At 40.9% G+C, this 17,340-nt stretch overlaps 1 protein-coding gene across 6 annotated transcripts in view; it reads left to right on the forward strand.

Annotated features, from left to right (window-relative positions):
• Positions 1 to 17,340, forward strand: part of DAAM2 (dishevelled associated activator of morphogenesis 2) — a 202,906-nt gene that overhangs the window by 25,693 nt on the left and 159,873 nt on the right. For 2 of the 6 annotated variants that reach the window (XM_031504230.2, XM_031504234.2), the window contains exon 1: positions 1,396 to 1,641. The exons of the other annotated variants lie outside the window; for them this stretch is intronic. The gene's annotated coding sequence lies outside the window, so the exon portion shown is untranslated. Of the gene's footprint in view, positions 1 to 1,395; positions 1,642 to 17,340 lie in introns of those variants that run through there. 6 annotated transcript variants of the gene reach the window in all.

The following is a 17,340-nucleotide window of genomic DNA, read 5'->3' on the forward strand; positions in this document are numbered from 1 at the left end:
AAAGGACCAGCTACAGAAGTATGTTCTGCATGGGGAAAGAGGGAGAAGGACTTAGAAGAAGAGATAAAAAAAAGTGGTAGCTAGAGATGTGAGTTAGCTAGGAAAGTGAGGATTAATAGACCAATGGGAATGTGTGAACAGAGGAGAGGACAGACGGAATTTTAAGATCTGTCCTACCATGCATCACATGTATTTTGCATATGTAAATAATACAAAGGTTTCTCAGGCTTTATGCTGGGAAAGGCAGGAGCATAGTACAGCTCACAGAGGAACTCTGATGAGTACCTATGGTTTCATAGAAGGCTCATAGTGCTGAATATTGTAATTTAGTCATGTGGCCGAATGGCTACCCTGCTTACAGGGCAGAAGGCATAAATGCCAGTAGTTATTGGGTCCCTACTGAGCCTGTTTGTGATGGACCATTATCATTAACATGGTTGCATTCAGTTTTTGGTTTGTACCCATGTTCTCCTCCATAGGACCAAAGAAACAGAAATAAAGACATCACGGCTTGCAAGCAGTTTGTACCTGTTCTGTGCTTATTGTGCATTGATTTAAGTGAAGGCAGAGAAGACAGGACAGTGGTGACTTGGTTTCTTTGGCTTGTGAGTTTGAAGGCAGCATTTTCCCACAGTAACTTGCTTTCTCTGGATGTGTCATTAAAGATACACATATCTGTGTGTGTCTATATATGACTTTGCCTGTGATTTCTGTTGATTGGTATTGTCATCACGAGATGATGCAGTTATTGCAAATGTCTTACATATACAAAAAGCAAACCATATATTTCCATAAGTTGAAAAGAAAGAGATTTTGCAGATGGTGTTACTATCTCTGAATTTCAGTGTTTCTATTTAACAGAGAATGTGGTTTCTTTCACTGCAGACAGCAGCACACAGAAGGCAGTCAACTTCCCCACATTAGTCTAGCTATTAAAATCAGATTTAAAAGTGAAGTCAGAAATTAGCGAACACGGTAGAAACAGCGGTTTAAAAGCTATCTGGAGAACGAACTTAGACTAAAAACTAGGAAATGAGGGCTTTTTATTCCGTTAAATCATTACGGGGAATAAAATCTCTTAAGGTCAGAGCGAGCTGAGCGCCGGGGGAGATCCCTCATTCCTGCTGCAGACCGTAGTTCGGGGACAGGGTCAGTGCTGGGGTGGTCCCTGCCTCAGCCGGGATCCCGCTGCCGGGGACCCGCGCGGGGAGCGCCAGGATCGAGCCCTGCCACACCTGGAAGAGCCGTGAGCGGCGGAGAGCCGCGTGGAGGAGCGCTCCGGTAGGAGAGCGTGTCTCGCCGCGGCGATGGGGGCGGCGGGGAGCCCCGCTGCCGCGGCCGGGCCGGGCGGGCGCGGGGCCCTTTAAGAGAGCGCGGCGCGGTGGCGGGGCCGGCCCTGCCTCCCGCAGCCCCGCAGCGGCGCCGGGCCATGGGAAGCAGTTCCCGGTCCGGCTCCGGGAGAGCGCACGTAGCAGCAGCAGCAGCAGCAGCAGCAGCCCAGCTCCGCTCGCTCAGCAGTATCCAGCGTGGGGAATCAGCGCTCTGCCTGCCTCTCCCCGACACGGGGATGGACGTTCCTGAGCACTGAGCTCAGCCGCTGTAAAAAGCAAGTAGGAAAATACATACATCTGGATGAAATCGGTAAGTCGAGCTAGAGGTACATCCTCTTCCTTGGGTTGCAGCTTTCCAGTTTCTTAATTTGTAATGTTCTTTGCAAGTTTTTTTTGTTTTTCTTTTACTTTTAAGCAGAGCAGCTGGAAAAACATGGAGGCAAAATAAAAGTGTAAAAAAACTTTGACGATTTCTCAGTGCTTGTGCTCCTATTTTTGAAATCCTCTTTCCACATAGAAGCTTTGCTGCAGGAGTAAGGAAGGAGAAACCAGCAAGTGCTTTTGTATGTGAGAGGACAGAAAGCGTTGCAATTGGCTTTTCCTTAGGATACGATTAAAGATTTCAGAAAACAAACAAACAAACAAAAAAGCCAGCAAAACAAACCCCAAACTTTCAAGAAGCTTGAAATGCCTTGTCATTTACTTTTCCAGAGTAAACACAAGCCTCGCGTTGAAGTCTTAAACGCGCTGAGATTTGTGCAGCGATGAGCAGAACTTTTAAAAACCGTGCTGTCAGTGTCCATCTGGATGCCAAAGTATTGCCGGGCAAATGTTGTATATATATATATATATATATATATATTTGTTTAAATTTTAAGTGGCTGCATCGTCAGCCCTGGGAGGGCAGAGGCGGGAGGTGCCGTTCCCCGCGCGGCGGGCAGAGGGCGCTGCTGCTGCAGCCGGCTCCCTGACGCGGCGCCGCTGGAAACGCGAGGGGAAGAGCGAGCGGAGCGAGATGTTTTAAACCTTTAAACCAGCAATTCTTCACACAGCGCAGAGCTGTAGCACGCATCGCATCCAATGTTTTTAGTTTTCATTGCCTTAAGTTCTGGCGGCAGTTTTTTGTCTGATCGTTTTGTACGAGATGATGATATGAATTGCAAAGAGAAATGCGTTAGAGCCTGGTTTATGACCTTATCTTTTCTGGAGCGTGTTGTGGAGTCATACCGGATCAAGAAGGGAAGGGAAAGTGTGGAATCTCTTGACAGTGGTGTGGAAGAAGGAACTGTCACTTAGTGTTGATCAAGTTGCAGGCTGGAATTGGACATCTGACATGGGAACATTTCCCTGGTATCCAGTACAGTACAGCAGAGGTCAGAGATCTACAAGGGACTAAGACTGTAAACCCTCATGGCTGAATGGCATATTGTCAAGTAGTTTGGGGAAAGGGGAAGTGTCGTGTCCAGGTGTACAGCTTTCCTCACAGAAATCCCAATACCGCCAAAAGAGGCTGACAATTGTGCCATATTTCACCCATATAAACAGTTAGAAAATGCTGCAATAATCTGTTCACACCTTTGTGTGCATATACTTGATTATGTATCACCTGGGGTGTAAAATATTCTTCTTTGTGGAATTTGGGACTGTTTAAATCAAAGGCTTTAAAATAAATGGAGATATTATTTTAACCAATGCAGCTCTCTTGTGGGTAGAGAAGGACCAGAGCTGTCAGTTTCCCCTCTGATCCAGCATCTCTTAGAACTTGATGTTTCTATTGTGACCCAGGGCTTTGGTTGTGCCTTGATCAAGACATTTCTGTCTGATGGTATTCCTGTTCCTTACAAATCACTTGCAGTGGAGTGGAGAGATTTGCAGGTTTTGAGTCCTTAATGTGAGACATGCTGGGCAAAGCAGATTAAAAGAACTGAATGACCATATGGAATGCAGTCATTATGACTGACAATTATTATGTCTCTTTAAAAAGTTTAGAGTTCTACTACCTCTGCTGAATCAGTGGAGTATGTGAAGACAACTTTTTTACCTGCAAGAGATAGTAAAAAGCTTATTGTGTGGCAGTGTATCTGTGTGATGTTAGTAGTTTTTCAAGAAAAAAACAGCCATTTCTTTATACCTCTTATGCTTCATTAGACATTCAGGTATGAATGGCCTGCAAAAATGATTTACTGGATCAGAGGAAAGATTTCCCTCCTCAGTTCTGCTCTAACTTGCAGTCATTAGGTGTCTGACTACTGCCTCAGTAACTTATGGAGGAATCTTTTCCCTTCCCTTCAAGCAGATTGCATGTTCAATGAAAATAATAGTGCTATCAGACACTCTGAGACACATTTGAACCTAGCAGATGCTTGCTTTCATAGGAGGCTACTTTATGCATTCAAAGTGTCTCCTCCACCATCATTGATGTCCAGTTAAGCTCTTAAAAGTTGCATCTCCCCACTGTTTGTCTGCATGATGTGGTAGCTGTAGTTGTTTCAGTTTAATTCTCCTAATTGCCTATATTTCAAATTAAAATATTTTCTTTACGAATGGAGAAGATAGTATGATGTGCCAGATCTGATTTTTACTGTGTTTGGAAATTCACTTTAATATTTGTTTTATTTTGCTCCCAAGTGTTTTCCTTCAAGTTACTTTGTACCTGGGAGTCAGCACTGTAAGTCTGGTCTGTGGCTGATGCTGAGGTCATACAGTTAACTCCTGCAGAATTCCCAAAACATTAGCTTAATATGACATGTGTGTGTGATATTTAAAATGTAAAGGTATCCTCCACCTGTATTTATACTAAATTAAAGAAGTGGAGCTTCCTTGAATAGCTTTTCTCATTAGAGACCATTAATCCTTTTACCTGCTGTAGCATGCTGGCTGTGCTATAAATTCTGTGACTGCCATTGCAGCACTTGTCTACTACTTGATTACACTGACAGTAACTCTGCTAAGTGAGTTTAGCCAGAGCAAGACTCATGACTACTCGACAAATTACTGTCTGCTTGATTGCTAATATAATTTTCATCTCATTTTTTTCACAGAGCTTCAGGTTAATTAATCTTTGAGCATCTTATAATGGTTTACATGATGAAGCTTACTGCAAAATCCTTTTGCTCAGAATATTTCCAGTGTTATGAAGTGCTGGACGTTACCACAGGTTATGGAGGCTTGTTGGGGCTCTCACAGCTGTGGTGAATCTAGCCTTGTTCTTTGTTGCAGGTAAAGCCTCTTTCTGCTCTATATAACCGAACCAGGATTCCAACTGAAAATCCCAATTTCATATCAAAGTCTGACTGTGCTGGTAACATGGTAACTTCCTTCAATAAGAGATTTGGTAGTTTTTTATACTGAACAGTGATAGGTGTGGTTTTATTTGTCTGTCTCTGCTTTAGTGCTTGGAATGCCACATTTTCCATTACACATGGGACAAGTTTATCTGTGTAAGTGGAGACCTCTCAAGATGTTGTCCTGTGCAAGATCAAAACATGTTAACTTGCACAGAATATGAAGGAAAGTAAATAAGATTTAATAGCTCTGAAGGTGGATGTGGAAAGGAATTAATGAAGGAATGTGTTCCCCAAAGAATATTTTCAGTGAAGTAGATACCTCTATGTAGCTAGTCCTGACTATCCCAGGAGACTACGTCAGATCTGTCAATACTCATGTGGATAAGGATCCTCCAAAGAATTAATTTACTTTCATCTTCACATAGGTACATCTGTCATTTCATGTCTGAGACAATTGATGACTGAGTTTTTCCTTTTATTGTATGTAATTCCAAAGTTCTTTTCTTCTTCACCAGAATAATCAGAATCCTTGAAAACTTAATTCTCTCTTTAAGCTTGATATATTGTTGAGAGTATTATTTCTTAAATGTGAAAAATAATGATCAAGAGGTCTTTAAAAAAATTTTAGGCACTCTACCACTTTAATTATCTTTCAAAAACATGGCAGTGACCTAATGTATCATTAAATTATCACATTTAAATACTGCATTGACTTTGCCAGCCAGTAAATCAAGCACTGGCAAAATCCCTTTTGTTCTTTTTGCTACACCCTGAAACCTGTGAAATAATGTTCTGAGCATTTGACAAAAGTATGTATCAAGTTGATGTGTTTTGTAGCATGAAATGAGAAAAAGGGGTAGGAATTTTTTTAGCTTTCTAGGGACCAAATAAGGTACTGCTGAGATGTCTTCCTCTTCCTTTTTCATAAATTCAGGAGACCATGGATTGTAAAGGTTCCATATGAGAAGAAAAAAAACAAGATGGCAGCTGTCAGTGATGTTATTTAGTAAGGGCTGCACTTCTCAGTGCCTTCATTGGAAATAATAAATTTTATACTCAGGGCTGTTTTTTTACCATCTTGTCAAATTTGGGGAGGGAAAGGGGTAGGGTGTGGCATGGAACTGATTCACACTGCAGCTTCTGACTTTTGAAATGGAGTTCTGAAGTCATCTGCATCACTTTTAGTTTCCTGCTGTCCCACATTGTTCCATTTGAGAAATGTGGCATGATGAGAAAGGTGTATGGGCAGAAGGAGCATCAAACAATGAAATCTCATTTGTGCCATATTGTGTATAATGTAATATCCAGGGCCAGCAGGAAGGCTAATGGCTCTCCTTGCAACTGCCCTTCCCAGTTCTTTTCACTTGGCCTTCCCTTTTTTTCTCACCTGGGTGTTTTGTCATTTAGCCAATAAGATGTGTTGTGTGTGCCTAGCTCTGCAGCCTCTGGGTGTGTATCAAGTACCTGTAACTTTACCTACATCTCTTTATTAACTGGCATTACCATATTCTTCTGTTTATTTTGAAATCCATGGAAAATACATGAAGAAACACTGTAATTTTATTTCTCCAAGAGAATCTTTTCCAGCAGCTGATGAAATCCAAGCTCAGATGAAAAGCTCTTGTGTTATCATTTGCAGTTAATTAAAAAATAAATGCCAAATCCCTTACAGCAGTGGGTTTATAAATACTGTGTTTGTTTGTGTGCATGTATGTGCATGCTCACGCCGGTGCTTTACTCTCATGTGCCTTTGACATCACACTGGAAATTATTATATTCTTTTAGGTTTAGGACTTGATGCAGGGACACAGAGGTGGATGAAGGAGTTTATTTATTTTAGTACATCTTACAGTAGCTGAAACAGGCCCAAAATAAAGTAAAAGCTTTATTGTTTGCCTTAAGATGGCAACATTTTTGTTGTCCTTTTTTTTTTTTTTTTTTTTCCTAACAAAACATGCTAAAGGCTCAATTTTTATCTTTTGGTAGGCAAGCAAAATATTTTTTCTGGCAATTTGATACTTTATTAAAATGAAGGCTTACTTGATTAAATGTGCCAAATTTGTGTGTTCTAAAAGGCAGGAAGCTGGGTTTGCTGGAATAGAAAGGTGCACTGACAGCTAGGGCTGAACTACCTCTTGGCACCCTCTCTGTCTATTAAGTGCAGATCCCAGTAAGCTGAAGGATTATTATCTTCAAAAAATCTTGGACAGCCTCACTGGTGAGTTAGATTTATTTTTGCTTTCCTTTTAAGAAGGTAAAATTAATTTCTTTTGGGTGAAAGCTGTTAAACTGACAGATTTGGAAGACTGCAGTCTCTTTGTTCAGTCAGAGAATAAGTGATGCCTTGAGCCATGGCTGAGTCACCTTCCCCAGTGCTGCTCTCTAGTTGTGTGTTTTGGGTGAGTCAATGGATCAAACCTGACATTTAGCATCTTTCTGTTCAATTTTTTTTTTTTTTTTTTTTGCCAGCATTGTCAGATTCCTGACAGTGAGCTGACTATTTAGATTTTGAGATGCCTTCATCCTGAATCTCATTAGGTTTTGCCAACAGAAGTCCTCATGGATCTTTTTGTTTCAAGTGACAAACTTGCTTGCTTATCAGGACAGCCTTGATCAATTAATTTTACATGAGCAGTAATCAAATGGGAATGGTTTTTGGTCATCATCCAGAACAGATTCAGCCTAGTGACCTGGTAGAAGGACATATTGTATTCCATTACCAGCCCTGTGAATCATTACATCTCCCAACTGATTGTGGTTTTTCAGTACTGCACTGGTGTTACACAAGCCTTGTGTTTTTAGGCTCTGTGTTCTTTTCCTGATTCAGAGGCCCTTTGGAAAGTTTCATGAGGGCTTTTGCATTAAGGTCATCTAGAAATCAAAGCCTCTGAACTACAGATGGTTTCTTTCAGGGTGGGACAGAGGGACTGTGTGTGACAATGGCATAGGGTTTGGTGTAATACCTGCAGTGATGTGTAATAACTGTAGTGTGGACTAAACCTTTGGCAGGAGATTGTATTTTTGAAAAAAGAGATACTGTTTTTAAATATTATACAAACTTGATATTTTTATGTTTGTATGTATGTCTGCTGCCCCTTTTCCATGCGATTTAAACAATGACTGTCTTTTAATCATATTCTCTAGGAAAAAAATAAATTTCTGTCTATGGAGAACTTGATCATAAAATATATATTTGTACTGGAAGCTGTTTTTCACTCTTTGTGCTGGTTATTTTTTAATGGCACACTACTCAGGTTATAGAGTGAAACTTGGCCAGGTAGTTCCAACTTCCTGTTTCTTGTTCACTTCCCTAAAAGTTCTTTCATCGTCTAATACTATAAGCATTTTGGTTGGAAGCTCTTCAGGAATTTATTTATGTTGAAAAACCTTTTCTTTTTTCCCTTTTTTTTCTCACTTAAGAAAATACCCAAGAACAAACAAGGACTTCTAGTGACATTATGTTTTAAGCAATAATGTTATGCTTTTGCCAATCATCCAATGTCATGTTTAAGGTGGCTGACTAGTAGGTGAAATTAAAATGGAAAAATGAAAACATACTCTAGACAAGCTGTTTTTTCCTGTTTTCATGTACCTTTTCAATGCAGCTTAATTAGGTGGAGGGTATTAAACTACTATGGTGCTTCAACTTTGAGCACAATAGTGACAAGAGGAAAGTGGCTGGGAAAATTTGGAGACTTATGCTCATGCTTGCTACTTTGATTTCATGTCCCAAGGCCCAGTCAATCAAAATAGCTCAGAGAGAAATTTTCAATTTCTCAGCTTGAGAACAAAATGACATGAATAGTCAAACATCTAAAGCAAAATTCTTTAGGAAAATATATCATCCCGTACCTCAGAAATATTTGCACTCTCTTGGAAGTCTTGTCTCTCATCTTTACTCAGTGATTAACAGAAATTTTTTCATATTTCAGAAGAATTTGCTAATCTGCACAGGGTGCTGTAAAGTGTCTTAATAAAAAACATAACTTAAAGTTCAGTCTTTAAGTTATGGCTTTTATTTTTCCTTTCTTTTCTTCCTTCCATATTCAATTTACAAACCTCTGTGACATCAAAAATCTAGACCAACGGGGGAACAGTGCAACATTTTCAGCCCTCAGAATTTCTTGTGGGACAGCAGTCATGGGGAGCTGGTGCATTACCAAATACATCTGCATTAATAATTTATATTCTGATTTTTCTTTTTTTTTTTCCAAATGTAAGAGGTCAGATATGGTAAACAGTGTTGATGTGTGTGGACAGGGTTAGATAGCTACTGCTGTACAACAGTATGTAATAAATGATGTGTATTTAAGAGTATATATGTTGATGAATAATGGATATATGCAGGTATGAGAGTGATCATTACTTTGTAGTTGTACAGTTTGAACGGCCTGAGGTGCATTTGATTCTACACATGGCTGCATGTGTGGAAGGAATATACATGAAGTTATCATGCTACTGGCTTTATTGAGCCCCTTATCCCAGTGTCTGAAACTGTGATTTGTTATGCTCTGATGTGATCTGAAATAGAACCACAGCTCACTGTAGTGGGTTCTTTCAATCCCCTGGGAATGTGTGTCTGGCTTAAATGCATGGAACTGAAATGTGTAATACAGAGCTGCAGCTTATCATGGAACTGAAATGTGAAATACTGTGCTGCAGCTTATAGATCAACACTGGCTCCATTTGTGGGAATGAATGAATGCCTCATGTTTGATGTGCTACAGGAGAGTTCACAGATGATTTCTAATGTTACAGTGCTATATTTTTCATGCTTTTTCAGCTTCATGGGTTTAGCATTTTCCTGTGTGTAGAATAGGGTGGTATTATCCTGGGCTTTTCAATACAGAAATAGAATGTGATTTCTCACTGCTGGCTCTTTTTAGTGCTTTCAGGAACTTCTTTCCAGCAAAACTTTGGTCAAGTCTGAAAAAGATAGATGATCATTTCTATAGACACATTTCTCAGCTATAAGACTTCTTTGTTTTGCTTGAATTCTTCCTACATTATTTTCTTTGTTAATTTTCTCACTTACTTACCTCTTTTTACAGTTCCTTTGACAGCTTTAATCCCTTGATGCAGGTCAATGAAGAATAAGTTCTAACAATTTAGCCAACTGATGACATGGTAGGTGGGAAGGTTCATCTCCATCCTGCTCCTTGCAGGTGATCATAGATATCATGGAACTTTATTCTCGCTTCCCTTATGACCCAAATTTTTACCTGAAAATACATAAGTACATAAAGGTGAATAAATGTCACTCAAAAAAACTTCCATAAATTTGCTTAATAAAGAAAGCAGACTCACCCTTATTCTAGCTGCCCTGCCAATATTCCATTTTTAATGTACCTTATCTCTAGTTTTTATTTATTTGTCTATCCTGTCTTGGCTCAGCAGAGGATGAGGTGTGCAAGGCTGAAAGAGACCTCCTGAGTCATGGAGTACACTATTTCTGTAATTGCAGGAAATTATATTGCAGGATTTTCTTAGTTAATTTATCAATCTCTGTCTCAAATGGCTTTTGCTCATGTTGCTTCCTATTGGGAAGCCATTCAAGAGCCTCACTCCTCTGATGTTTATAAATCTGCTTCTAATTTCCAAACGAAACTTGTTCATAACCTGTTCATGCCCATTTGGTTTTATGCCAACACTGCTCTCTAACTTTTATAGTTCCTCCCTTTTTTTATAATCCTCCTGTGATCTAAGAAGATTCTTGTCTTTCTCTCCTGTTTTTTCCTAAAATAGTGCATCTTTTCATTATGTTCTTCATCATCAGTGTCATTGTGTCTTGGTTTGCTAAATCCTTTGGGCTTGAGAGCTTTTTTAGCCTGTCCAGTCAGTTCTCAGACAGAAGCAGGAAAAGGTGGCTGCTTGCATTTTACAGACAGTATGTGTAACTTTTCATTACCTCTGGGTGCAGGATGGTGAGATGGGAAGAGGGAGAAAGTGGCTTGTGTGTTTCTCCATCTGTAAAAAGCTTTAACTGGGGACTTTGTGAAAAATGATTTCAGTTTGAGGATCTGGTGCCTGGGATAGGTGAAGACATATTGATCCAGTTCTTTTAATCCAGTCCAGCTCTCCCATTGTTCTATAAAAACCTGCTTAAAATGAGCAGCTGATAAAACCTCTGGAGGGGATGCAGCTCACAAATGAATTTTGGAGGGCAACTTTCCAGCTGTTTCCTCAGAAAGAATGCAGCAAGCAGCTCCCAGAGCCCCAGACAAATGCCTGGGATCTTTGTTCTTCAGAGTGCATGGAGAGTCCCTGAGAAGAGCTGAGAGGCTGATGGAGAGATGAAGCCAAAGGCCCTCAGTGGGAACCTCCTGCTGTCAGAATCCCACGCTAAGCTGCACTCGAGGGCAGGCAAGGAGGGAAATCGAAAGCTGGGCAAGGTTTGCTGTGACCTCAGTATATTCCCATGCAGCTTCCCTCTCTGGGCAGTACTTGATGGCATCATTTACAAAAGATTCTTCAAATGCCCTTAAACTCAGTAGAAAAAACAGTACAGTCCATTCAGTGTGCTGCTCTGTACTATCCTCACCACGATGCCACTGATCTTAAAGCAATATGACTTAGAATGAATGTCTCTTACAAGCCAGCTTTTTATTTAGCAGATTGTATCAAAATCAAGACTTTTTGCAGGGGAGGACCAGTCTCAGGCAAGATGTCTGAAGTTTACTGGGAAACTTTGGTGCAGCAGGACAAAAGACTCGGACAAGAGAAAGGCAAAACAAAAGGCCTGGCTCCAGTACCACAGCACATGGAAGACAGTAGGTAGGCAGAGCAGGTAGTGTGAGAGTAGTGGGACTTCTGTTCAGATTTATCATCTTAAGGAGACTGTAGTGGTTCGGAGGGCTTTTGAAATTGTTGTCTGTGTTTTTCTGTGTCAGTTGAGTTTTTTTTCTTTGATTACCAAATAAATTTTTTTCATTGGCATTTTTTGATTAATTTTTCCAAGAGCAAGTTTTCAAATATGCCTTCTTTTATTGTCTCTGCTGCTTCTGTAGCTATACACACATAGCTATACACACATAGCTTGCTGTGTCCTGCACTCCTTGTATTGCCCCACTGCTGGGATTTTACCAACTACAATAACTCTGGAATCCTTCTAAGTAGGCACACAGTTTGTGGTGATTGGGTGTGGGGCTGCAGCCAACCTCATCCCCAGTGGGCTCAGCTGTGAGCAGCAGGTGAGCAGCACTGACAGCAATGAGCCATGGAGTGCCCAGGGCACTGACCAACCACCAAAGGGAACAGAGGGCACACAGGTGCACTGCATCAACATCAGGGTATAAAAGGCTGGGCTAAAGAGCAAGGGCAGACACTTGCAGCCTTCTGAAGTGATGTTCCTCTGTATAGGCAGATGCCTGAAGCCTTCTGATGAGGTATGGTGTTACTCTGTATGGATGAATGTTAAAGCCTTCTCAAACTGTGTGGTGGTACTCTGTGTAGTGTGGCACTGTGACACTCCTGGAATGACGTTCCTGGGACTGGTGCAAAAGAATATTTGGGGCTTCTTTCCTGATCACTAATTCAAAAAAATTACTGTTCCTTTTCTCCAACAGATTTGTTTAAATAGTCTTAACAATTCATCACATGAGGTGCTTATGCTTTGATGACCATAATTAGATACATTTAAAATTGACTTTGATTGTATTTAAAGAAGCAGAACCATTGTCTTTCTTTTTTTTATCTATCCTAATGAACTTCAGCAGGAAGAAGCTAAGTTTACAGGTGAAGAATTCTCTAATCAGTGCTAGCATAGAATGAGTAGAGCTAGCTGCAGATGCCCTGTACCTTTTCAGAGCACAGCATTTAGTTGTGCAAAAAGGCTTGTAGTCACTAACTGATTATTTGTTAGTTTATAAATAGGAATGGTAATGATTGGCCCTGTCTGCAAGAAATTAGTCTGTTTGAAAATATTTCAGTTTTTTAGCTCATATATCCTTACTCTTTGATTGTGCTTTGTGATAGTCTCCCAAGATGAAGAAGTGACATTAATTGTACTACACATACACCTCTAATCTCTCATTGGAAATATGTGACAGAACTGGGAGAGGATACCTCCCAGATAAGAGGTTATGATCCCTGTGTTATCCAGGCACTCCTTCTCCCATGGAGGTAAGACAAGTTTTGTGCAGCTCCAGTGGCTCAGCTCAGGAGGCACAGTGAGGGTTCTGAGCCCTGTGGGCAGGCAATAGATGCTGAAGGAGTTCTCAGGACACTAAAGAAGAGAAGGGTGATTATGCTGTTGATGCTTGGTCAGTGCTTGCAAGGACTTAGGAGGCTGAAGCTTAGCCATACAACAAAATGTGGCTTCCAGAGGCCTCTAATCAAATATTAATAAACAGTCCCTCACTCTTCCCTCTTTTTGGCTCCTTACTTGTTGCACAGAAATGGAAGAAGAGAGTCATGAGTCCGAGTTCTGCTGGTAATTCTTTTTAGAGCTCTTCAGTCAGGATTAGTTGTACTTTCTCAGTCTGTAATCCTGGAGAGAAGGTTCATACAGGACAGGCAGAGCCAGAAATAAATTTACTTTTAAAAGGCCATGTAATGTCCCTAGAAGGAAACAAATGGCTGCATTCAGTTTATAGGAATGACAAAATACTTAGCTATTACCTTCCACCTGTCAACACCCTCCTGGTAAATGTGATACTGAATACATTTAACAGATTCAAGCTCAGAGGGCCTGATGATGAACGTTCCTGCTGTGTTTTCTTTAATTTCTTAGTAAGTGTATACATTTGTGATACAGAGTACTGTGCATGGCACTGTAAACTTTGCTTGCAAATGCAGCTCAGTTGTTTGTCTAAATCTTGCAATTGCCATTCAGCCATAGAGCCAAGGCAAATGACCAAACCAATCCATTTCCAATGGATCATTTTGAGGAAGAAACAGGCTGGGCACTGAGACCTTCTCTGTGGTGACCAGTGCCAGGACCTGAGGGATGGCATGAAGTTGTGCCAGGGGAGTTTAGGTTGGATATCAGGACAAAGTTCTTCCCCTAGAAGAATGGCTGTGACCTGGAACAGGCTCCCCAGGGAAGTGACCACAGCACCAAACCTGTCAGAGCTCCAGAAGCATTTGGGCAACACCCTCAGGCACATGGTGTGACTCTTAGGGTGTCCTGTGCACGGGCAGGTGTTGGACTCAGTGATCCTGGTGGGTCCCTTCCAACTAAGGATATGATATGATTTTAGGAAAAGATGTGTGGAAGGTTTGGCTTTCAGTATGTGAGCAGTGTGTAAGCATATAGCAGCATTAATGGTGCTGAGAGTCTCTTTTGAAAAGTAATGCAACAGTTTTGCTTTGATATGAGGAAGAATAGATAGCATGATCTTAGCAGAAAATAAATGCTTTTTAATTAAAGAGGTCCTCATATAATGAAAGCATTCTGTTGTATTTATTTTTTTTTTACCATCTAGCACTTCATATATAACCTGGATGTAGCCTGAACAACAACCTCATATTTTGTTTTAAAATATAAGCATCTCCATTTATCAAATCAAGATACAGAGCTTTGAGTTGCAAAGCTAGTTAAATTGTCAAAAGAGAGTATTATGAAGGTTTCATTACTAAACAGGCTTTCAATTACAATATTATTTTTAGTAGCACTGTTTTTAGACTAGTTTGGGGATTTTTTGGCTCTTTGGTATTAGCAACCTGAGATTTCATTTCCAGGTGATTTTTGTCCTGGTGTTCAGTGGGAAAATTTTTCATTCTGAGTAAGGACCTTCTGCTAAATGTTTTTGCTCATGCCCTTTTTATCTTTCCCCATTGTGTGTTTGAGATATATTCATGGGAGCTTTGTGCACAGCTGACTTCATGGTCACTTCTGGTGCTTCCTGGTGACAACACCAAAGGCCTTTAATGTTTGTAAAAGGCTGGGTTGCCCTTGACTTATGGATGGCAGCCAATGCCAAGTATGGAGTCAAAATGGCCACACCTGTTATCAGGTGTGCAAGTAGGAAAAATCTTGTGGTAGATCTTATGCAGGACTATATTTAATGTGTGCTATATAAAGATTATGCTTCTGAAACACAATTTAATTTCAAGTTACATGAGAAATAGGCTGGATCTTTTTATGGTGGCTAAGCAGAGCTGGCTGTCAAACAAAGCTGGCCCAAATCTGGCTCTACTGATACGGTTTTGAGCTTTGTTCAGACTATTTGTTTTGCAGGACATAAGTTTAGCTGTTTCAAAATTATCTCCTTGATCAATTATGTGAGTATATGCTGGGGTGACCCTGGCTGCAGGCCAAGTGCCCACCACATCTGCTCTGTCACTCTCCTCAGCTGGCCATGGGGGAGAAAATATAATGAAAGGCTTGTGGATTGAGATAAAGTCAGGGACAGATAACTCACCAATTACCATCATGGGCAAAGCAGACTCAAGTTAGAGAAATTATCTTAATTATTACAAATCAAATCAGAATAGGATAATGAGAAATAAAACCAAACCTTAAAAATACCTCCCTCTCATCCGTCTCTTCTTGACCTTTAATCCAAGTTTGTCTGCATAGGGTGGTATTCATCACACACTGTCTCTGCTGTTCCGTCCTCCTTAGGGGAAGGACTCCTCTCACACTTATCCCCTGCTCCCATGTGGGGTCTCACATGTGGGGGACAGTTCTCCATGAACTTCTCCAGTGTGGGCTGCTGGTGGTCTGCTCCAGCATGGATCCTGTGTGGGGCCATAGGTCCTGCCAGCAAACTGCTCCAGTGTGTGCTTCTCTCTCCATGGGCCTCCAGGTCCTGCCAGGATCCTCTTCCAGCATGGGCTTCCTATGGGGTCACAGTCTTCTCTGGGCAACCACCTGCTCTGGCGTGGGGTCTGCCACAGGTTGCAGGCAGATATTTACTTCACCATGAACCTCCACAGATGGCAGTGGATTTCTGCTCCCCCACGGACTGCCATGGGCTACAGAGGCACACAGCTGCCTCACCATGTCTGCACCACTACAGGGGAATCTCTGATCCTACACCTGAAGCACTTTGGTGTCTTCGTTGCTGTTTCTTGGGCATATCCTCATTCCTCACTCCAGCTGAAGTGCTGTTTCACAGTTTTTATTCCCCTCTCCAATATGTTGTGCAAGAGCCATGACCAACACAGCTGATGGGCTCAGCCCAGGTCAGCACTGGGTCTGCCTTGGAGCCAGCTGGCATTGGCTCCATCAGACACAGAGGAAGCTTCTGGCACCTCCTGTGAGAAGCTGCCACTGTACTGACACATCCCTGCCAGTGCTACCAAAATTTTGCCACACAAACCCAATAGAGTCTAACGTTCAGACCTTGTTTTTGCTTGAAAATATTTATACAAGGAACCTCTTGCTATATGTGCTTCATGTGGAAGACAGAGATGAGGAATATATGTAGACAGAACTGTTAGTTTATGAAAATGGCTTTAACCTGATCACTGATTCTGATTCTTCTTGTGTAGTAGGAATTTTGGTCTTCTGGGAATGAATGTGTCGTTTCAAGACTGCAGATGGGTACAATTTCCTTAATTGAGTTTTCTCACAATGAGCATGTAGTTCTTCCTCTGATCTTCTTTTACTCATTACCAAGTCTTAATTTGTAGAGTTTCTTTTTTAAGTGGTTTTAAATGAAGCTCAGCTTTCCTGAGGCAAACTTCAGTGACGCTTTCTGGGCACTGTTTACTGGGTCTTTTCTTTATCAACACTAACTGTGCCCTGCCCAACCTGTCTGAACACAGTCTAGTTCCGGTTCTATAAGCAGAGAAGTGAAAATTGATGACTTTACCCTTTTTTTAAATAAGTAAATATCTCTAAGTGGCATCTACAGACCCAACCTAAAAAAAAACCCAAAACTTTCTTATCCCAATTCCTTTGAACAACCCAAAAGCAGGTCTTCTTTCTTCTCTCATTTTTAGATTCAGAAGTCATTATAATTTAATTAGGAACATGTTCTCTCTTATGCAGACAGAGATAATGATTAGTAACTGATGGTACTCCAGTCTACCTTTCCAATGGAACTTGCAGGAGAATCTATGCACTACTGCACTCTTTATTCTTCAAGAGAATAGCAGAGGGCCTTGGGACTCCTGCCTTGCTGATTCTATATTTGGCTTTGGGACAAGGTAGGAAGGAATATAGTTCACTGGTAGGTCAGAGGATGGGTTACTTGGATTTCTGGTTCATTAAGTATATCTTTTGGGTTTGTTGGTGTGGTGTGGAATAGCAGTATGTGATTGTGAAGACTGACTCGCTGCCCAACTTTGAATCATCTGTCTATTCTGGGTGGGATCCAGACCTCATCAGAGTTGGTGCCTGCACTCTTACTTTGCCTTCTCTTGAAAGTCTATTTTGTCACAGTCCATGAGATTGATTTCTCTATAATCATATTTTTGGGGCCGATTTTTTAATCGTATTTGCCCTGTGTGTCGCAGATGCATGTGGCATTTTCCAAAAATTAACACTCTGTTATCTCTGAGTCTCTTCTTTCTATCCCTGCAAGCGTTGGTAGCTGTAAATTGGTTGACTCCACTGAATCAGAGAGTTTTTAGGATGACAGAAATATAATACAGCAATAAAAGATGTGAATTAGTTGGAAAGCTCCCTTCCTAATTAAAAGAGATGAAATTCATCTCTCACATTCTTTTGTGTGAATGTAAGATTCTTTGTTTAGGTTAGAAGATTCAAATTGTTCCATGAAAGCTTTCTCTCCTCCTCACTATGTGCACATGCACATATACACTCACAA

Source organism: Lonchura striata, chromosome 3, assembly GCF_046129695.1.
Source record: "Lonchura striata isolate bLonStr1 chromosome 3, bLonStr1.mat, whole genome shotgun sequence".
NCBI classification, from domain to species: Eukaryota; Metazoa; Chordata; class Aves; order Passeriformes; family Estrildidae; genus Lonchura; species Lonchura striata.